Here is a 24,383-nt window from a genome sequence, read left to right as displayed (position 1 = left end):
CCAACTCGGTTTTGCACTAACTCTGCACTAAATTTGTATTTTGTATATACTGGTTTTTTGCACTATTTGTACTTGCACTATTTTTTTTTGATTTTTTGTTTTTTGCTTGTGTTTATTGTCTGTCTTCTGTTCTATGTATGTCCTCTGTTGTGTGAGTCTGGGGGAAACGACATTTCGTTCCGCCGTGTGTTTTTATAGCATGGATGAATGACAATAAAGTGACTTGAACTTGAACCAGTTGAAGGGTCTCGGACCAAAAAGTTTACTGTTGAGTCCAGAGGAAGGGTCTCGGCCTGAAACGCCGACTGTCCATTTCCCTCCACATTAGCTGCCCGACCCATTGAGTTCCTCCAGCTTTTTGTGTGTTGCTCCAGATTCCAGCATTTTCTGTCTCCATATTGTTAAAACCCATCTGGTTCACGAAAGCTCTCACCAGGAGAAGAAATCTCCCGGCCTCTATGTGACTCCAGGCTCACTAATATGGTTGACGCACGACTGCCATCTCATTTCAGGGATGGGTACGGAGGGATATTAAATGTCAGCACTGCTAGTGATGTCCACATCCTATGAACAAACAAATTAAAACAAAAGATAGATCCAGAAGCCATTATCAAAGGATTTTCGTTTCTTGCCATGAAATCCAACTTATGATCTGTCATTCCCAGAACTTTTTATAGAAATAGTAAAATCTTTAGAGATTGCTGTTGGTGTGCTAAAAATATAGCACGCATTAAATCATTTTATAACTGGTTTTACAATCTTGGGGAGCTACAGGGAAAAAGCAATAAAAAAATTAAAACTACACGTCATCTGGGATTTCAGAATGGGCTTCGGAAATGATTTTTGGCAATTTTGCAGTCTTCTCTCTGAATCAAGTTAAACTATTCTTGCTGGTGGAGATCCTCTCTGAATTCAGTTTTCATGTTGATGTCGGGAATGGAGGAAGGAAGGCAGGAAAGAGAGAAGATTGTTACACGGATGACTTGCACTTTCTGCAAGTTCACAATTTTTCCCAAAGTGACATTATAGCCAATTGAAACCATTTGCAGTCAGTCACTGTTGCAGTGACTATAGTTCAAATACACTTTATTTGTTATACCATTTTGGGACATTCGGAAAGAGATGTGAAAGATGTAGGTTTCCTTCCAGTTTTCTTAATGTAGGAAGAAGCACAGCAATCTAATTTACAGACAGCAAAGTTCCTACACTGATATAGTCTGTTGATTGAGACATAAATGAGGACTGGGTAAAGAAGTCCCAGCACATCCTTCAAGTAGTGTCGTGTTCACCCGAGAGAGAAGATGGAGTTCAGATTTAATGTGTCATCTAAACTTCTGCACTCGAGTATCAACCAAAAGGTCATAAGGTCAAGTCTTCACTGATATACCTCTGGGGAAAGACTTAACCCTACTATTTTCGAAAGTTAACCTCACCCACTCGGGTCATTCTCTCTTCTCTCCTCTCCCATCAGGCAGAAGATACAGGAGTCTGAGGGCACATACCACCAGGCTCAAGGACAGCTTCTATCCCACAGTGACAAGACTATTGAATGGTTCCCTTATATGATGGGATGGACTCTTGACCTCACAATCTACCTTGTTGTGACCTTGCACCTTATTGTCTACCTGCAATGCACTTTCCTGTAGCTGTGACACTTCACTTTGTATTCTGTTATTGTTTTTACCCTCAATGCACTGTGTAATGAAATGATCTATACGAACAGTATGCAAGATAAGTTTTTCACTGTACCTCGGAACAAGTGACAATAACAAACCAATACCAATACCAATACCAATACCAATACCAATACCAATAATCTTACAAGGTACCATCAACATACACAGTCTTTCAGAGTCATAGAGTAATAAAGAATAGAACCAGGCCCTTCGGCCCATCTCGTCCACGTCAGCCATGGTGCCCACCAAGATAGTCCCATTTGCCCGCATTTGGCCCGTATCATTCTAAATCTGTCCTATTCATGTACTTATCGATATGTTTTTTGAATGTTGTTGTTGTACCTGTCTCAACTACTTTCTCTGGCAGCTCGTTCCATTTACCCCCCACCCTCTGTGAGAAGAAGTTGCCCCTCAGGTTCCTTTTAAACCTTTCACCTCTCACCTTAAACCTATGCCCTCCAGTTTTTAGTTCCCCTTCCCTGGGAAAAAGACTGTGTACGTTAACCCTCTCTATACCTCTCATGATCTTATACACTTCTGTAAGGTCACACTTCAATCTTCGACATTCCAATGAATAAAGTCCCCGTCTGCTCAATTTAGGCCCTTGAGTCTTGGCAGCATCATCGTAAACCTTCTCTGCATTATTTCCAGTTGAATGACGTCATTCCTAAAACAGAGCAACGAAACTGTACACAATGGGTGACCAAAACTGTAAACAAATACTGGGGAACAGTTTCTCCATTTCCGTCATCTGTTGTGTGAAAGAATAGCTGCAGAAGGTCAAATGAGTTATCAAATCAAAGCCCTCTGGGCTAAGAGATCCCATGGCATTGATTGAAGAGCAGGGGAGATTTCTAGTATAGTGACCAATATTTACTTGTCTACAGTCACAGAATCATAGAGCTGTACAGCACAGAAAAAGGCCCTTCTGCCCATATGTCTATGCCGACCAAAATGTATATTCAAGCTAATCCCATTTCCTGGCACTTGGCCTGTATCCTTCTAAACTCTTGTCATCCATATACTTGTCCACATACTTCTTAAACGTTATCTACTGTCACTGAAAACAATTGATCCCCCTCACTACACTTTATGGGAGCTTGCTGTGTACTTTGTGCAAGCAAAGTTTTTTACACAGAGTGCGAGGTGCCTGGAATGCATTGGTGGTGGAAGCAGATACGATAGTGTCATTTATGAGGCATTTAGACAGACACATGAACATGTTGGGAATGTCAAGTCAAGTTTAGTGTCATATGCAGAGGTATGGGGAGGTACAGGTACAATGAAAAGCTTGTTAAGATAAGATAAGATATCTTTATTAGTGACATGTAAATCAAAACACACAGTGAAATGCATCTTTTTGCGCAGAGCGTTCTGGTGGCAGCCCGCAAGTGTCGCCACGCTTCCAGTGCCAACATAGCATGCCCGCAACTTCCTAACCCGTACGCCTTTGGAATGTGGGAGGAAACCGGAGCACCCGGAGGAAACCCACGCAGACACAGGGAGAACGTACAAACTGCTTACAGACAGTGGCCGGAATTGAACCCGGGTCACTGGCGCTGTAAAGAATTATGTTAACCTCTACACTACCGTGCCTGCCCACATCACAGACCCATAGGTCTTCGCATCACAGATACATAGATTCAGACACAACACACATGACATATAAGTTAAACATAAATTATACAAGATAATGAAGAAAAAAGATTGTGCAAAACGAAATATTAATGCAAAAAATCAGAGGCAGAGTCGACGGAATGGAGGGATGTGGATCATGTGCAGGCAGACGGGATTAGTTGAACTTGGGCATCATGCTCAGCATAGACATGGTGGGCCGAAGGGCCTGTTCCTGGACTGTACTGTTCTATGTTCCATGTTATTTGTCCAAAGAGTTGTGAATCGTTTGAATTATCTCCCTCTGTGAGCTATGGATGTTCAGCAGTTGAATGTTTTTGAGTCTGAGGTTAATTGATTTTTTCATATTAACCAAATCAGTGGATCGGGGCAATGAGTGAGAAATGGAGTTGGAGTGATCAGCCATGATCTCATTGATTGGCAGAACATGTATGAGGAGTGTCCTGCTGTTGCTCCAATTTTTTGTGTTATTAATGTTGGCTGACACATTTCCTACATTTCATTTCATTTGACAGTACAGTGCATTGCAAAGCCCAAAGATCATGAAAGGTTCTACAAAAATTCAATCTCTTTCTTTCTTGATTATCCACCAGCTCCCATGATCCGGGAAAAGGACTCCTGTCTTATGGTGGATTTAGTTCATTTTCCAATTATATCAGAGAGACATTTCAAAGATCCGTGAAAATGCACCAATGATATTACAAACTAAGCCTTGGGCATCAATGGATTTCTGCATCGATCCTTTGGTTAAGATGTCTCCTTTGGCCCAAATATATGAAAAAAAGAGCTCAGACAGCAGAGAGAATTGTCAGCTGCTGAGACTTGAAGAAGTTTAAAAGGGCAAGCTCCTGTCCGAATTTGATGGGTTCCACAAATATTTGCAGCCCAATGTTCATCCTTCCAAAATTACTGCAACCTATTTCAAGTTGACAACCAGCTCCATCATGGGCCTCAAATTTTGACAGATGTACGGTGGAGAGCATTCTGACTGGTTGCATCACCGCCTGGTATGGACGCTCCAATTCACAGGATCGCAAGAGGCTGCAGAGGGTTTTCGACCCAGTCAGTTCCATCATGGGCACAACCTTCCCCACCATTGAGGACATCCTTAAGAGACGGTGCCTCAAGAAGGCGGCATCCATCATAAAGGACCCTCGCCATCCGGGACATGCCCTCTTCTCGTTACTACCATCGGGGAGGAGGTACAGGAGCCTGAAGACCCACACTCAACAATTTAGGAACAGCTTCTTCCCCTCTGCCATCAGATTTCTGAACGGTCCATGAACCCATGAACACTTCCTCGTTATTCCTTTATTTTGCACTATTTATTTATTTTTGCGATTTATAGTAATTTTATGCCTTTGCACTGCACTGCTGCCGCAAAAACAACAAATTTCACGTCGTATAAACCAGTGATATTAATAAAAAAATCTACTTATTGTCTTCCATTCTTGAACGGGGCTCGTTAACTGAGAACAGAAATCGAAGCAGCCATCAGATGAAACATGTTGTCACAGCAGCGCTTCGATAGGCTGCTTATCTAATCAAAATCTAATCAAAATCTAATCTAATCAAGGTATAGAGAAGATGTCAGGGGTAAGTTTTTTATTCAGAGAGTGGTGAGTGCGGGGAACGGGCTGCCGGCAACGGTGGTGGAGGTGGATACGATAGGGTCTTTTAAGAGACTTTTGGATAGGTACATGGAGCTGAGAAAAGTAGAGGGCTATGGGTAAGCCTAGTAATTTCTAAGGTAGGGACATGTTCAGCACAGCTTTGTGAGCTGAAGGGCCTGAATTGTGTTGTAGGTTTTCTATGTTTCTATATTTCTAAAATGGCTACTAAATTCCTATAAAGTATTTCAAACTGACCGCTCATGTTTTATTCTCTCTGGCAATCTTTGATGACATTCTTTTGTTCACTTATAAAAATATTACTTGTAGTCAATCAAATCTACTTGGATGATATTGAGAGCAAACTTCACATCAGCCGTGATTTCATTCCCAGGGAATTCAATTCCCAGCATTGGAGTCATAGAGTCATAGAGCACTACAGCATAGAAACAGGCCTTTTGGCCCATCTAGTCCATGCTGGCCTGATTTTCTGCCTAGTTCCATCTACCTGCACCTGGACCATATCCCTCCATACCTCTCTCATCCATGGACCTATCCAAACTTCTCTTAAATGTTACAGTTGAACCTACATCCACCACCTCCGCTGGCAGCTCGTTCCACACTCGCACCACCCTCTGAGTGAAGTAGTTCCCCTTAAATATTTCACCTTTCACCCTGAAACTATGACCTCATCGGAGCAGAAGCTGGCCATTCAACCCCTTTATTCTGTTCCACCATCCGAGTAGCTCATGACTAATCTGTCTTTAATTTTATTTGGAAGTCTTCGGTCTTTAACCTTTGAAACTCTTAAGTATAACAACCTCACATTAATCTCCCAGCTTTCTGGGGGGAAGGAATTCTAGGTTATCACCATACTTGGTGTGAAGATGATGCTCTAACATTTTACTGCCCCTCAACTCTGAACCTGCCTGCCTCTTCCCCCAGCAGGGGAAATAATTTCTCTCTATCAGCCTTATCACACCTTAAACACTTTCACTAGTTGTACTCAAAGGAATACAACCCCAGCAAAAAACAGACTGCTGGAAGTACTCAACAAGTCGGGCACATATGGAGACGGAAATGGACAGTCAATGTTTTGTGTCAAGACCCTAAATCTGGACAGAGAGTTACAACTCAAGTCTGTGTACCCCAGTCTGTATCAATGAGGTGGAGGTGGTTGAGAGCTTCGTTCCTATGTCTAAATAGCAGCAACAACTTGTCCTGGTCCAGCCACATAGACAGTAAGGTCAAGAAAGTGCACCAGTGCCTCTCCTTCCTCAGTAGGCTAAGGAAATTGGGCATGTCCCCGATGACCCTCACCAATTTTTACAGACGAACTATAGAAAGCATCCGCATGCCTCACAGATTAGTATGGCAAATGCCTTGCCCAAGACCGCAAGAAATTGCAGAGAGTTGTGAACACAGTCCAGTCCATCACACAAACCAGCCTCCCTTCCATTGACTCTGTCTATACTTCCCGCTGCCTCGCGATAGCAGCCAACATAATCAAAGACCCCTCCTACCCTGATCATTCTCTCATCCCCCTCCCCTTCCATCGGGCAGAAGATACAAAGGCTTGAGAACGTACCAGCTGCCTCAAGAACAGCTTCTATCCTGCTGTTATAAGACTCTTGAACAAACCTTTCACATGATAAAGGTGAACTTTTGATCTCTCAATCTACCTCATCATGGCCCTGGCACTTTCTTGTCTCCCTTCACTGCACTTTCTCTGGAACCATAACATTCTGCATTCTGTTTTCTTTTTGTACTACCTCAGTGTACTTACATATGGAATGATCTGTCTAGATGGCATGCAGAAAATGTATTTCACTGTATCTTGGTAAATGTGACAATAATAAGCCAATTACCATTACTTAGGTATATTATTTTGGTTTTGTTCTGGTGATGCGTGCTGTACTTACTCCAAGTCTTATATGTAAGGTGCACAACACTGATGGTAATATTCCATTGGCCTGCTATCCTCTTCTGTCTGAAGGCCTGCTTCAGGGACATTACAGGAGCTTCTCTTCTCAGCATGGGACTTGCATCTAATTAGACTCTTGATGTTGTGATAGGACTTTGATACGATTCAATTCCACCTGCTTCTGATGAGCGACCATAGAACATAGAACGTGGAACAATACAGAACAGAACAGGCCCTTCGGCCCACAATGTTGTGCCAACATAGCTAATCCCTCCTACCTACAGAATGCCCATATCCCTCTATTTTATCCATGTGCCCATCCAAGCCCCTCTTAAAAGCCCCCTATGAATTTGCCTCCACCACCCTATCAGGCAACAAATTCCAGGCCATTCACAATAAGAAAATAATGATCTAACAAAGCACCCAGCAGGCTGCTTTGCATGGTTGAATCAATAGATCTCTTTCCTCGAAGTTTTTCCACTTCTATTCTAGCTTCTGAGAATTGTGCACCAAAGAATTAGGCTGATCGTCCATTGTGGAACAGAGGAGGTGTTGCCTTACATTTGAGATGTTAAACTGAGGCCCCACAAGTTCCCCCAGATAAAGGATGGAATGGGATATCTTTGAGAAAGAACAGGGAGTTATCCCTGGAATCCTGAAAATGCATTTCACAAGACACAAGACGCAAGATCAAAAGACAAAAGAGCAGAAGTAGGCCATTCGGCCCATCGAGTCTGCTGCATGAGCTACACTAAATACTATTCCTATCTCGCCCCAATTTCCGGCCTTGTCCCCGTATCCCTTGATACCTTGACTAATTAGATACCTATCTATCTCCTCCTTAAATGCCCCCAATGATCGGGCCTCCACTGTTGTACGTGGCAAAGAATTCCATAATTTCACTACCCTCTGGCTAAAGAAATTTCTCCTCATTTCTGTTATAAACTGGTACCCTCTAATTCTAAGACTGTGCCCTCTAGTCCTGGACTCACCCACCAAGGAAAACAGCTTAACCACATCTAATCTGTCCAGTCCTTTCAACATTCTAAATGTTTCTATGAGGTCCCCTCTCATTCTTCTGTACTCCAATGAATACAGTCCAAGAGCCGACAAACGCTTATCGTATGTAAGCCTTTTCATTCCAGGAATCATCCCCATAAATCTCCTCTGAACCCTCTTCAACCTTTCTTTCAATCAACATTGCAACATAATCCATTTCAGAAGATCTGGCCATTAGTGGCAAGTCCTGCATTTATTAGTCATTTCTAATTGCCTTGTGAAGCTATTGGTATGGCAACTGCTCTGCCCGGGACCACAAGAAACTGCAGAGAGTTGTGGACACAGCCCAGCACATCACAGAAAGCAGCCTCCCCTCCATGGACTCTGTCTACACTTCTCGCTGCCTTGGTAAAGCAGTCAACATAATCAAAGACCCCACATACCCTGGTCATTCTCTCTTCTCCCCCCTCCCATTGGGCAGAAGATAGAAAAGCCTGAAAGTATGTACCACCAGGCTCAAGGACAGCTTCTATCCTGCTGTTATAAGACTTCTGAATGGTTCTCTAGTATGATAAGATGGAGTTTTGACCTCACAATCTACCTCATTATGACCTTGCACCTTGTTGTCTACAAGCACTGCAGTTTCTCTGTAATTATAACACTTTATTCTGCACGCTGTTATTGTTTTATCTTGTACTCCCTCAGTGTACTGTGGTAATGATAATATAAGATAACTTTATTAGTCACATGTGCATCTAATACTAGAGGACATGCATTTAAGGTGAGAGGGGAAAAGTTCAAAGGACATGTGTGGGACAAGTTTTTTTTACACAGAGAGTGGAATGCACTGCCAGGGGTGGTGGTGGAGGCAAATATAATTGAGGCAATTAAGAGACTTGTAGATAGGCATATGAATGTGCAGACAGTGGAGGGATATAGACCATGCACAAGCAGAAGGGGTTAGTTAATTGGGTATCATTAGTTTAATTAGTTCAGCACAACATTGTGGGCCGAAGGGTCTGTTCCTGTGTTGTACTGTTTTATGCTCTATTACAAAAATGACTACTCTTTGGAAATACTTTACAAGCTCAAAATACTTCGGAAGTCTTGAAAAGGACATGAAAAGTGTGAAAGAAACACAAATTTTCTTCAGATTCTGATGAGTTTATTGTCATATACACCAGGGTGCAATGAAATTCCTTGCTCGTGTGAAGCTCAAAGAGTAAACAGTGTACATGTAATAATAAATACAGCAATAAGCACAACAACGGAATGGTGAAAAGTACAGTAGTGCAAACTGAGGTAGTGCAAAAAGAAACACTAAAGTGACAATAACGGAAGAGATAAAGTTAAGGGTTCGAGAATGTGGCAGCCCCACCAGGAACAGGACATGAAAGAGGTGATTGGTTCAGAAGTCTAACAGCAGTGGGGAAGAAGCTGTTCTTGAGTTTGGACATCTGGACTTTTAAGCTCCTGTATCTTCTCCCAGAAGGTAGAAGCGAGAACAGGGAGTGGCCAGGGTGGCAGGCATCCTTGATGACACTGTTAACCTTCTTGAAGCAATACACTGTGAAGATGGTCTGGATGGAAGGAAGTGATGAGCCTGTGATGGACTGGACTGTGTTTACTGCTCTCTGCATTCAAGTTTGAGGTGTAACAGGGAGGTGACATAGAACATAGAACATTACAGCACAGTACAGGCACTTTGGCCCACAATGTTGTGCCAACATTTTATCCTGCTCTAAGATCTATCTAACCCTTCCCTCCCACATAGCCCTCCATTTTTCTATCAGTCATGTGACCATTTACACCAGCTCTGAACAACCTACCTGAAAGCATTTAGAGGGACTGCCAGTAGCATACTGGTTAAGTCACTAGATGTACAGTCATAGTTCTGAGCCTTCAATCTTGAAGAATGAGTTCAAATCCCACCAAAGCAGCTGGAGAATTTAAAGTCAAGTAAATTAAATAAATCTGGAGTTTTCTTTAATAAAAAGTTAGCTTCAGTAAAGAAACTACTACCTCAGTATGAAACTACTGAATTGTGTAAAAGCCCGTCTGGTTCACTCATGTCCTATAGGAATAGAAACCTGCCAGTGGAGCCCAGTTGTAAATCCAGATGCACAATGTGGTTTGACTCTTCGTTGGTCATTTAATTCAGGGACAATTAGGCAGCAACAATAACTGTCAGCACCGCCCACGTCCCGTAGGCAATTAAATTAAAAAAATGACGTCACTCATAAAAACAAACCCAAAGGTATGATTGGTGGGGTCAAAGCAGAGAAGAAATGTTTTGTTTGGCAGAATGACTTACCAGGATGATGCCTGGATTGGAGATCATGTCTTATGAGGATAGTTTGAGAGAAGGAGGGTGAGAGGTGACTTGATAGAGGTGTACAAGATGATAAGAGGCAGAGATCGAGTGGGCAGTCAGAGACTTTTTCCCAGGGCGGCAATGGCTAACACGAGGGGGCATAATTTTAAGGTGAATGGAGGAAGGTATAAGGGGGATGTCAGGGGTAAATTTTTTACACAGAGAGTGGTGGGTGCATGGAATGCACTGCCTGCAGAGGTTGTGGGGGCAGATACATTAAGGACATTTAAGAGACTCTTAGATAGACATGTGAATGATAGAGAAATAGGGGCTATGTGGGAGGGAAGGGTTAGATAGACCTTAGAGCAGGATAAAATGAGGGCATGCACAGTGGTGTAGCCAGTAGCATAACGCTATTACAGTGCCAGCGACTTGGGTTCAATTCCCGCTGCTGTCTGTAAGGAGTTTGTGCGTTCTCCCCGTGCCTGTGTGGGTTTCCTCCGGGTGCTCCAGTTTCCTCCCAAATTCCAAAGATGTACGGGTTAGGAAGTTGTGGGCATGGTATGTTGGTGCCAGAAGCATGGCGACACTTGCGGGCTGCCCCCAGAACACTCTACGCAAAAGATGCATTTCACTATGTGTTTCGATGTACACATAACTAATAAAGATATCTCATCTCATCTCATCTCATCTCATCAAGATGTCGGCACAACATTGTGGGCCGAAGGGCCAGTACTGTGCCGAAGTGTTCTATGTTCTAGAACAAAAATATTCTGCCCGTTTGTAAGAAGATTGTGCTCCCTGGGGTAACTTCACTGACCCATATTCCCAACCTCATATCTCTGACACGCTCTCTGGAAGAAAGGTCTGATTCATTAGTGTTCCCCACCACTCCCACACCAACGCCATTGTCAAGGATGAACATTGGTTTGATCTCACCTAGAGGCCAAATGCAAACTCGAAGCACAGCACCTCATATTCCACCTGGGTCGTCGACAACCCGACGGCATGGACAGTGATTTGTCCAGTTTCAGACAGCCTGCAACCTTGTGGTCCTTTCACCTACCCAGATCCTCTCAGTTCTCTTTCCCCTCCCACACCTGGTTCCACCTGCCTATCATCCACATGGTTTAACCCACTGGGTCCCCTATCCCATCCGCTGACTGTCCGTCCCTTATCTGGTTCCACTTTTCACTTCCTCTCCCATCAGATTCCACCATCTGCAACCCTGTGTTGCCTCCACCCGTCACCTCCCAGCCTCTGTCACTGTCTCCACCCTTCCCTCCCCCACCTGACTCTATCTGCCAATCACTAAGGTCCACCTATCACTCACCAGCCCCTGTCTCACCTCTTCATACAGACTCTTTCCCCTCTACACTCTCAGTCCTAATGCAAGGTCTTGACCTGAAACATCAACCAAACTCTTGCCTCCACCAATGCTTCCTGACCAATTAAGTTCATTCAGCAGCTTGTTTTTTGCTGTGGATAACAGCCCTGTGTCAATCCGTCCCACAGTAAGGAATGAAAATCATCATGATGCTGGAGGAACTCAGCAGGCCAGGCAGCATCCGTGGAGAAAAGCAGGGGGTCAACGTTTCGGGTCAGGACCCTTCTTCAGGACTGAAGATAGGATAAGGGGAAGGCCAATATGTGGGAGGGAAAAGCAGAGCAGTGATAGGTGGACAAAAGAGGGGAGGTGGGGTGGGCACAGGGTGGTGATAGGTAGATGCAGGTAAGAGATGGTGATGGGCAGGTGCTGGGGAGGAGGGGAGAGCAGATCCACCGGGGGATGGGTCAAAGGTAAGGAGAGAGAGAAAAAAAAGGTAGAAAAAAGATAGGCTAGGAAAGGGAAGAAGCATGGTAGGGCGGGGGGGGTGGGGGGTGGTGTTGTGGAGTAGGAGGGGTGGGGATTACTTAAAGTGGGAGAATCCAACATTCATGCCGTTAGCTGCAAGGTTCCAAGACGGAAAATGAGGCGCTGTTCCTCCAGTTTGCGCTTGGAATTCTCCTGGCAGTGGAGGAGGCCGAGGACTGGCATATCAGTGATGGTGTGGGAGGGGGAGTTGAAATGACTGGCAACGGGGAGATGCAGATCGCGGTTACGGATAGGAATTCTCTTTAATTGAACGATCACTTGTCGTTCAGGCATGAGGTTGCTGCCACATTGCAAGTTTATCACTCAGATACCAAAGATACAGTAACTGGGGAAAAAAAACATGTTGGGAAATCTGAAATAGGAGACAGTAAGTCAGTGCATTTACTGGAGGCAGACAAAAGGAAACAGAAGTGGTGGTAGGGGTGGAAGCAGATATGATAGAGGCTGTTAGTCACATGAATGTGCAGGAAATGGAGGGATATGGATCATGTGCAGGCAGAAGAGATTTAGTTTAATTCAGCATCATGTACGGCAGAGACATTGTGGGCTGAAGGGCCTGTTCCTGTGCTGTACTGTTCTATGTTCTAAAGGCTATTGAGTGTGTGCAGGGTGAAAGAGACAGATCTGAAGGAGGTAGATTCAGAGAATGTTTCTTCAAGGTGGCCATGCAAGGAGAAGTGGCCGTGAGTTCAAGAGGAGATGATGGAAACCTGAAATAAAAACAGGCAGCATCTGTGCAGACAAACTTCATGTCGTAGGAGTCAGTGATCATAAACCAGATTCTGATTCTGATTCTGATTCTGACAGAGAGATGTCTCAGGTCAAAAGATCATGAACCTCAATTGTTGATTTGGTTTCTCTCTCCACAGATGCTGTCTGACTTGCTAAGCACTTCCAGCATTTTCTGTACTTATTTCAAAAGGACAGTAAATATTATGACTAAACAATAAACTTAAACCAACTGGTTTCTTGAAAAATGCACAAAAAGTGCTGGAGGAACTCAGCAGGTCAGGCAGCTTCTTTGGAGGGAAATAAACAGTGGACGTCTCAGGCCGAGACCCTTCATTTGTTTATTTCCCTCCATAGATGCTGCCTGACCTGCTGAGTTCCTCCGGCACTTTTTGTGTATTGCTCCAGGTTCCATTATCTGCAGAATTTTTTGTGTGTTGGTTTCTTGAAAAGCCAATCTAATCAGGCCTCGCTTGTATAGGTGTTGGATTCCAATTGTCCTGTAAGCTTTTCCCTGAATATTACTGGACGCTCTAAAAGATCCTGATGTCCTTCACAATGAAGCCCAAACCCAAAACCTTCCCCTTTGACGATGGGTTACGTCACATGGTGCTCAGAATTGTTCTGTCAAATGCCATTCCTGCTGACTAATCCCTTGGCTGTGATACAATATCTCACAAAGGAGCAGGAGGTGTCCTTGTTGCTGATTCACCAGCTCTCCTGTTCACAAGATCACAAGACAAAGCCATTCGGCCCATCGAGTCTGCTCTGCTACCTCACCATGAGCTAAACTATTCCCATCTAGCCCTAATTCCTGGCCTTTTCCCCACATCCCTTGATACCCTGACTAATTAGATACCTATCAATCTCCTCCTTAAACACCCCCAATGATCAGGCCTCCACAGCTGTATAGGGCAACAAATTCCATAAATCCACTACTCTCTGGCTAAAGAAATTTCTTCTCATCTCCGTTCGAAATGGGTACCCTCTAACTCTAAGACTGTGCCCTCTAGTCCTGGACTCACCCACCAAAGTAAACAACTTTGCCACATCCACTCTGTTCCCTATCGGCTCTCCATGGTTGGTACAACAAAGCATCAATGGGATGTGAACAACTCTAACCAGAAAACTTGACCCAGAGCTGCGAGTTCTATGATTGGGAAATATAAGCAGATTCCGACATTTGTGTCTGAACTTAAAGTCAGTCACCTTTGATGGATGAAAGTCTTTGGATACCACATTTGCATTAAGACGTTTTGTTGAACAAATCTGACTTGTGCTGGTATAAGCCTCTCAATCTTCCAGCTGGACAAAGCACCATCTGAACATAAATACATTCTGTAATAAAGTAAACTGAATAGCTTTAATTCACTAGTCTTGTTTTCATTAGCACATTGTGATTAATAAATCACATCCTGCACAATTTAGTCACCTTCATTTATAAAGACATTCTTTAATGTATCCAATATCAGCTATTTCCCTTCAACCATTCGGTTCTTGAACCAACCTGTACAACCCCAATCACTACAGTTTAGCAACACCATGACCATTTTGATCACCTTGCACTCAAATGGACTTCTTTTTGTTCTAATTTTGTTCTTTCTTGTAAAAGTTGTACATAATTTATGTTTAACTTATGCTTTTCTTGTGAATGCTGCCAATCTGATGCTCTGCACCTGTGTAGCTGCTGCAAGATAGTTCTTCACTTCACCTGTGCATACATGTACTTGTGTATATGACAATAAACTCGACATTGACTTTGAAAATCACTGCTTCAGGCTGAAAACCAAGGTTGCCAACATCAGAGTTTGACTCTGTTTCTCCCTCCACAGATGCTGCTTGACCTGCTGAGCATTTTCAGAATTTTTTGCTTTATTTACTTTCACACACCCAGCATCTACTATATTTTGTGTTTGCTCCTAAGATTAAGTTTTTGTTTAGATAACAAGGGTAGAAGTTGGATTGCGGAGCATGCCTTATGAAAGCAGGTTGAGGGAACTCGGCCTTTTCTCCTTGGAGCGACGGAGGATGGGGGGGGACCTGATAGAGGTGTATAAGATGATGAGAGGTATTGATCGGATAGATAGTCAGAGGCTTTTCTCCAGGGCTGAAATGGTGGCCACAAGAACGCATAGTTTTAAGGTGCTGGGGAGTAGGTATAGAGGAGATGTCAGGGGTAAGTTTTTTACTCAGAGAGTGGTGAGTGCACGGAATGGGCTGCCGGAAATTGTGGTGGAGGCGGATACGATAGGGTCTTTTAAGAGACTTTTGGATAGGTACATGGAGCTGAGAAAAATCGAGGGCTATAGGTAAGCCTAGTAATTTCTAAGGTAGGGACATGTTCGGCACAGCTTTGTGGGCTGAAGGGCCTGAATTGTGCTGTAGGTTTTCTACGTTTCTATGTTTCTAAATCACTCACGTTTCATTACGATCGATTCTGGAAACAGGAAGGAGCCAATGTATGTTGCCTGCACCTTGTTAGCCTGAGAAAGGTGCGATGTACCACCATAGAGTCATAGATTCATACAGCACAGAAACAGGCCCTTCTGCCCAACTTGTCCATGCTGACCAAGTTGTCTAATTGAGCTAGTCCCATTTCCCGGCATTTGGTCCATTTCTGTCTAAACCATTTCTATCCATGTACCTGTCTAAGTGTATTTTAAACATTGTAATTGTACCCGCCTCTACCACTACACCTTGAGCTGTTGAGCATCAGGCACGGTAGTGTAGTGGTTAGCATTATGCTGTTACAGTGACAACGACCCGGGTTCAATTTCGGCCACTGTTTGTACGTTCTCCCCGTGCCTGCGTGGGTTTCCTCTGGGTGCTCCAGTTTCCTCCCACATTCCAAAGACGTACGGGTTAGGAAGTTGTGGGCGTGCTATGTTGGCACCGGAAACATGGCGACACTCGCGGGCTGCCCCCAGAACATTCTACGCAAAAGATGTATTTCACTGTATGTTTTGATGTAAAGTGACTAATAAAGATATCTTAATCTTAAGTGGTGAAGGCATTCCCTCAGTGTAGTTGTACGTTCCAGGTTTTCAACCTGCGATCATATGAAAACAGCAGTATAAATCTGAGGGGAGATAGGTTGATGGGGTTGGTGATAGTGTACACATATGCCCGTTGCCTTTGTCCTTGATGGTGGAGTTTGTAGGGTTGGAGGTGATATTGAGGAGGAATGTTTAATAGATTTATTATCAAATCGCTCTTAACTGCAAATTTAATGGAGCTGTTAATCAGATTAAAACAGGACCTCCATTAAAACAGCCAAAAGAGGAATTTGTTGCAAGCTCATTAATTATTTGTACAGAAACTTTGCCAGCAGGAATTTCTGGTCTATAACTCCATAAGCACGTATCCACTAAATCTGCAAGTTAATATTTTTTCACTTGATTGACTGAGTGAAGTAAGATGGATTTTTTTACACAGTTTCAAAAGAAGAACAACAAATAAAGCAAGCTGTGAATTTGCATTTACTGAGATTAATGGGATTTTATGTAATATTATGTGTCTGCACTGAGTCCGTGTGAACAGATGTATGTTGCTCACTAATTCTTTCCTTCTTTTGCAGTTCATGAACCAGTGGGGATTTATTTGGCAAAAAAAGGGAGTAACAAATGTTTAAAATGAAGTTGAATTTTTTGAAATACTTGCCTGGGCATATGTATATTTTCAGGAAGACAGCTGGCAGATGTTTATCTGGCTTATTGTTAAAGATCACAGAACTTGCTCGTTAAAAACGCCGAAACCTGTTTTATGTTGTAAAATGAAAATCTGTTCCCATGAACTTGGCATATTCACAAAAGGGCATGTTGGTTGTGTGCAATGGTTGGAGTGAAGTCTGATACCAAGGGGATCATCAGTTCAGAAGAGAAGGAGGAAATCACTTGGCCCCCAGCGTCTGTTTCTATTTGTTTGTCTGTCACTGTTTGTTTCACATCAGCCAAACTGGTAAATTAAATCAGTAGATTGGTTTATTATTGTCACATAGAACATAGAACAATACAGTACAGTATGGGCCCTTCAGCCTACGATGTTGTGCCGACCTATATAAACACCTGATCAACTTAACCCTTCCCTCCTGCACAGCCCACAACCCTCCATTTTTCTTACATCCATGTACCTATCTAAGAGTCTTTTAAATGTCCCTAATCTATCAGCCTCCACAGCCACCCCTGGCAGTGCGTTCCAGGCATCCACCACGCTCTGTGTAAAAAGCTACCTCTGACATTTCCCCTGAACTTTCCCCCTCTGACCTTAAACTGATGTCCTCTGGTATTGGCTGTTTCCACCCTGGGGAAAAGATGCTGGCTGTCCACTCTGTCTATGCCTCTCATAATCTTATACACCTCTATCAAGTCGCTACTCATCCTCCGTCACTCCAGAGAAAAACCCTAGCTCCCTCAACCCATCCTGTTAAGACATGTTCTCTAATCCAGGCAGCAGCCTGATAAATCTCCTCAGCACCCTCTCTGAAGCTTTCACATCCTTTATATAATGAGGTGACCAGAACTGAACACAATTCTCTAAGTGTGGTCTGACCAGAGTTCTATAGAGCTGCAACATTACCTCATAGCTTTTGAACTCAGTCCCCTGACGAATGAAGGCCAGCACACCATACGCCTTCTTAAACACCCTATCAACTTGCGCAGCAACTTCGAGGGATCTATGGACTTGGACCCCAAGATCCATCTGTTCCTCCACACTGCTAAGAACCCTGTCATTAAGCTTGTACTCTGCCTTCAAGTTCATTCTTCCAAAGTGTATCACTTCACACTTTTCTGGATTGAAATCCATCTGCCACTTCTCCGCCCAACTCTGCATCTTGTCTATACCCCGTTGTAACCTACAACAACCTTCTACGCCATCCACAACACCTCCAACCTTCATGCCATCCACAAACTTACCAATGCATCCCTCTACTACCTCATCCACATCATTTATAAAAATCACAAAAAGTAGGGGTCCCAGAACAGATCCCTGTGGAACACCACTAGTCACCGACCTCCAGGCAGAATATTCTCTATCTACTACCACCCTCTGCCTTCTGTGGGCAAGCCAATTCTGAATCCATGCAGTCAAGTCTCCACGGATCCCACGCCTCATGATTTTCTGGATGAGCCTACCATGGGGAACCTTGTCAAATGCCTTACTAAAATCCACATACACTGCTCTACCTTCATCAATGTACTGAGGTACAGTGAAAAACTTTGTTTTGCATGCCATCCATACAGATCATCACGTCAGTGTATTGAGATAGTACAAGGGAAACCAACAACAGAATGCAGAATAAAGTGTTACAATTACAGAGAAAATGCAGTGCAGGTAGACAATAAGATGCAAGTGACACTGCCCATTGAGTGTTGTCTCTGGTTTGGTTGGTAAAACTATATCTCCCGAGGAACAAGGTTGTACATTCAAGTTTGGTTCCAGAGACTTGAGTATGACATTTCAATGCAGTCCTGAGTGTGATTCACTGTCGGAGGTGCTGCCTTTCAAATGAGATGTTAAACCATGACCCCATTTGCTCCCTCAGATGTAAAAATCCGGTATGCAAGGGCAGCTAGTGTGATATACCCATGGTCTTGAGCAATATTCTTCTATTATTCAACATCAGGAGGTGGCAGGGCGGCATGACTAGTAGAGCTCACAGCTCCAGCAACCTGGGTTCAATCCCAACCTCGGGTGCCGCCTTTGTGGAGTTTGCACATTCTTCCTGTGACCCTGTGGGTTTCTCTGGGCTCTCCAGTTTCCTCCCAAATCCCAACAACAGCAGGGTTGGGAGGTTAATTGGCAGCTGTGAATTGCTGCTAGTATGTAGGTGAGTGGTAGAATTTGGGGTGAGGAAGTTGATGGGAATGTGGGGAGAATAAATTGGGATTCATGTGGGATTGGTGTAAATGGGTCATATTGAGAAATACAGCACAGAAACAGGCCCTTCAGTCTACCAAGTCCATGCTAACTATCAACCACCCACTTTCATTAGTCCCATTTCGTTCTCCCCACATTCCCATCAACGACCCCCTGATTCTACCCCTCACCTACACACAAGGAGCAAGTTACAGTGGCCAATTAACGTAGCGACCTGCACAACTTTGGGATGTGAGATGAAACAGGAGCACATGGAGGAAACCCATGCAGCCACAGAGAAATTGTGCAAACTCCACACATCCAGCACCGAGGTCAGGAATAAACCGTCCCACTGCGCCTTGCCCCACAATAGTGGAATCCAAAAACTGGGTTATATAAGATGGATACTAATGAATCAAATAATGAATGGATGGTTAGAATGTGGGGCTCACTAGCCCTGATTGGTGATCCAAGCTACATCTGTGAGGCCTCTCATGTTTTACAATAATCACACATAACCAGAAACTGATACTTTCAGTTATACAAACTTCAAAGTTTATTAGTAGCCTGGCTTTTGCTCAAACTGCCATGAAGTAAATATTGGTTTCTTAGTTAAAATAAACTTAACTATGACTCGTGCCTTTATGTGCTAAAAAGAATAGAACATGGAACATAGAACAGTACAGGAACAGGCTCTTCACCCCATGATGTCTGTGCCAAATACGATGCCAAATTAAACTAACTCTTCTGCCCGCACATGATCCACATCCCTCCATTCCCTGCATATCTATGTGTCTATCTCAAAGCCTCTTAAATGCCACAATTGTATCTGCCTCCAACACTTCCCCTGTCAGTCCTTTCCAAGCTCAGTGTAAAAAAACTTGACCCACACATCTCCTTTAAATTTCCCCTCACACTTTAAATGTAGGTCCTCTTGTGTTTGTGAATAATTTTCTCAAAATCGAATTTAAAACATTCCGCAGTCCTGGGCACTCACTAAAATCTGGGGTTTTGATCTTCTCATCAAGGTATTTAAAAATATCCAATGTTTTACAAATCAATCTTTTGTAAAGTACAGAGTTGGAATTACTTTCTTTCAATAGTTCAAAAAAAAGGCTCCAGTTTTCTCTCCTTATTTGTTATGAATTGTTCTTAGTCATTTATTCATTCTTCAAAAATCATCATCCATTTCTTCAATTACAATAGGTTAATTACCTTTCATGGAGGTCTCTTCCATATATTTGCCACATGCATCAGGAATAACCTATTATTCTCGAGTTCCTGTGGAAATATAAAGCTTTCAATGAAAATTGCATTGCTTTCTTTTGTTGCTTACTGTTAAAACTTGTCTGGTTGGATATGTTTACAAGTGAACTCTCTGCTTTTTTTTCCCCTCTGAAATGTAGAAGGGTTTGTATATTAATGTGAATGGTGTTATGATTATGTTCATTTTGGAGATGCAGGCATTGCCAATTAGAGAATATTCCTTCACAATTTTCACCACCTTCAATGAGATTCCAGCATCCGACACATCTTCTGCTCCCCTCTCCTGTTCGCGTTCCTAAGGAACCGTGTTCTTTGCGAGACCCTGGTCCTCTCTTCTGTCACCACCAACCACTCCTCTTCTCATGGCACTTTCCCACGTAAGTGAAGAGAAGCAACACTAGTGCTCTTATCTCTTCCTGCCGCAAATAGTCCTTCCAGGTGAAGCAGAGATTCACTGACACTCCTTCCAAGTTACTGGACCACATTCGGTATTCACAATGTGGTCTCGTGCTCACTGGAGATACCAACTTCAGATTGGGTGTCCGGTTTGCAGAGCACCCGCTTTCACTGCTGAGATTCTTGTTCCCTGCACTGTAATCCTTACTGCACTCTTATATAATAATGCTCAATGTGAGAACATAGAACATAGAATAGTACGGCACAGGAGAAGACCCTTCGGCCCACAATGATGGATCGTGCAGACAAAACCGATTTGCCTGCACGATCCAAATCCTTCCATTCCCTGCATGTTCACGTGTCTTTCTAAATGTTTCTTAAGTACCACTATCATATCTGCTATCATGTCAGTCATAGAGTAAAAGAGCCATACAGCACGGAAACAGGCCCTTCAGCCCAACTCGTCCATGCTGACTGTGTAGCCCAGCGCACTAGTCCCAGCTGTCCGCGTTTGGCCCATAGCCCTCTAAACCTCTCCTATCCATGTACTTATCTAGATGGCTTTTAAACGCTGCTAATGTGCCCACCTCAACCACTATTTCTGGCAGCTCATTCCAAATACGCACCACCCTTTGCGTGAAGAAGCTGCCCTGACTGCCTCTGATCTTAAACCTGTGCCTCTTGTTTTCAGCACTCCCTCCCTGGGAAAAAGCCTATGTGCTTTCACCCTGTCTATGCCCCTCATGGTCTTACACACCTCTATCAGGTCACCCCTCAATCTCCTACATTCCAGAGAATAAAGTCTTAGTCTATGCAGCCTATCCTTGGGCAACTCAGGCCCAAATCCAGGCAACATCCTGGTAGATCTTTTCTGCACTCGTTCGAGTTTAATAACATCTTTCCTATAACAGGGTGATCAAAACTGTACACAATATTCCAAGTGTGGCCTCACCAACATCTTGTATAACTACAATACAACTTCCCAACTCCAAAACTTAATGTCCTGACTGATGAAGGCCAGCATGCCAAACACCTTCTTCACCACCCTATCTATCTGTGATGCAGCTTTCAGTGAACTATGCACTTGCACTGCTGGGTTCCTCTGTTCCATAAGAATTCCCAGGGTCCTACCATTCACTGTATGGTGTGTTGGCCTTCATTAGTTGGGGTATTGAGTTCAAGGGCCACCAGGTAATGTTGCAGCTCTATAAAACTCTGGTTAGACCACACTTGGAGTATTGTGTCCAGTTTTGGTCACATTATATGAAGGATGTGGAAGCTTTAGAGAGGGTGCAGAGGAGATTTACCAGGATGCTGCCTGGATTGGAGAGCAAGTCTTATGAGGATAGGTTGAGCGAGCTAGGGCTTTTCTCTTTGGAGAGAAGGAGGATGAGATGTGACTTGATAAAGGTGTACAAGATGATACGAGGCATAGATTGAGTAGACAGTCAGAGACTTTTCCCAGGGCAAAAATGGCTCATACAAGGGGGCGTAATTTTAAGTTGATTGAAGAAAGTTATAGGGGGGATGTCAGAGTCAAGTTTTTTACACAGAGAGTGGTGGGTGCATGGAACGCACTACAGGCGGAGGTGGTGGAGGCAGATACATCAGGGACATTTAAGAGACTTAGCCACATGAATGATAGAGAAATGGGGGGGCTATGTGGGAGGGAAGGGTTAGATAGATATTAGAGCAGGATAAAATGTCAGCACAACATTGTGAGCCAAAGGACCTGTACTGTGCTGCAATGTTCTAGGTTCTATGTATAAGTCCTACCCTGATCCAGCGAATGGAAACAGACCCCTTAGCCCAACTCATCCATGCCGACCAGGTTGCCTACATTTGACTCATATCCCCCTAAACCTTTCCTGTCGATGAAACTGTCCAAATGTCCTTTAAATGTAATTGTACCCACCTCTACCACTTCCTCTGGCAGCTCGTTCCACATCCCCACCGCTCTCTGTGTGAAAAAGTTGCCCCTCAAGCCCCCTTTAAATCTTTCCCCTCTCATCTTAAATCTATGACCTCTGGTTTCAGACCCCCCTACCCTGAGGCAAAGACATTTACCTTATCTGTGCCCCTCATTACTTTATAAAGTATAGGAGGCTGAGGGTCACCCCTCAGCCTCCTATGCTCAGGGAAAAAAGCCCCCGCATCTCCAGTTGTTTATATCAGTACTGCCTGTCCAACAGTTGGACAACTATCTGTAACTTTGACTTGTTCTTCTTCTCTCCACTGACGTTCACTCCCGTTGCTGGGTCTGACTCCTGGAACTCCCTCTCCATAGCGTTGTGGGAATATCTTCACCAGAAGAAATACAGTGGTTCAAAAAATTGGCTTACCACCACCTTTGCAAGATGAATTCAGGTTTTGCAACAATTGGTATGGCAACTGCTCTGCCCAGGACCGCAATAAACTGCAGAGAGTTGTGGACACAGCCCAACACATCATGGAAACTAGCCTCCCCTCCATGGACTCTGTCTATACTTCTCGCTCCCTTGGTGAAGCAGCCAGCATAATCAAAGACCTCACCCACCTGGGTCATTCTCTCTTCTCCTCTCAGGCAGAAGATACAGGAGCCTGAGGGCACATACCACCAGGCTCAAGGACAGCCTCTATGCCAGGGTGATAAGACTATTGAATAGTTCCCTTATATGATGAGATGGACTCTTGACCTCACAACCTACCTCGCTGTGACCTTGCACCTCATTGTCTACCTGCAATGCACTTCCCTGTAGCTGTGACACTTTACTCTGCGTTCTGTTATTGTTTTTACCCTGTACTACCTCAATGCACTGTGTAATGAATTGATCTGTATGATCGGTATGCCAGACAAATTTTTCACTGTACCTCGGTACAAGTGACAATAATAAACCAATACCAATATCAATTGTTCAATCAATGCCCTGATGCTAAAAAATAGTGAATATGTTATTGCCTTTCCTTTTTGTACTACCTCAATGTATTTATGTTTAGAATGATCTATCCGGTTGGCATGCAAAGCAAAGTGTTTCACTGTACCTCAGTACACGTGGCAATAGTTAACCAATTAACAATGACCAATTAAATAAAAATAAACCTGCAGAGGGAGAAGCAGAGCTCACTATCCAGGCCAAGGGAACTCTGATGAAAGATCATCGTCCTGAAATTTTAACTCTGTTTCTCTTTCCATAGACGCCGCCTGACCATAATTCTTGCTTTTCATTGCAGGTAAGTTTCCTTGACATTGTACAGTGGCTTTATATTTTGGTTAATAGAAGACATCGTCGCCAACGAAGCACAAGGCTGCTGCTATATTTGAACCAACTGAAGCAAAACAATAGAACTGGAGTAAACTCCCTGCTGGTAAACCAATTATCTACCTGGATATTGTAGTTCTGCTAGAGGATCTGGGTCAAGCTGGGAGAAACATGTAGTGGGCAAAATGTTGTGCAGCACTGATTTAAGGGGAAGCAGGTTAAAACCTAAGAACCAATGAGCAGCATATACTTACAACATCAGAAAATAAGAAGAGCTCTGTGTGGAACATAAACAAAAGCATGTACCAGTTGGGAGAAATTCATGGGGTCTGTTTCCATTCTGTATGTGTTGGTCATGTGTTCTGGTATACCTTGGAACCACTTCCAAGGGTAGAAGAGTCTAAAACTGAAGGGCACAGATTTAAGGTGAGAGAGGAAAGATTTGAAAGGGACCTGAGGGGAAATGTTTACACACAGAGGGTGGTGGGCATGTGGAGCGATCTGCCAGAAGAAGTGCTGGAGGTGGGTACAATTACAATGTTTGAAATCTATTAGGACAGGTACATGGATAGGAAAGGTTCAGTGGGATATGGGCCAAACGCAGAAAATGGGATTAGCTCAAGTAGGCAACTTGGTCGGCATGGACGAGTTGGGCCGAAGGGCCTGTTTCCGTAACTGTATAACTTGATGACTCTAATTAGGAAGTTGCCAAGTGCAAACACCACCAGGCTCAAGGACAGGTTCTATCCCATCGTGAGAAGACTATTGAACGGTCACCTTATATGATGAGATGGACTCTTGACCTCACAATCTACCTCGTTGTGACCTTGCACCTTACTGTCTACCTGCACTGCACTTCCCTG

The sequence above is a fragment of the Pristis pectinata genome, chromosome 3 (genome assembly GCF_009764475.1).
Source record: "Pristis pectinata isolate sPriPec2 chromosome 3, sPriPec2.1.pri, whole genome shotgun sequence".
In the NCBI taxonomy this organism is placed as follows: Eukaryota; Metazoa; Chordata; class Chondrichthyes; order Rhinopristiformes; family Pristidae; genus Pristis; species Pristis pectinata.
The sequence above is the reverse complement of the archived record's forward strand: the minus strand, read 5'-3'. Positions refer to the sequence as shown.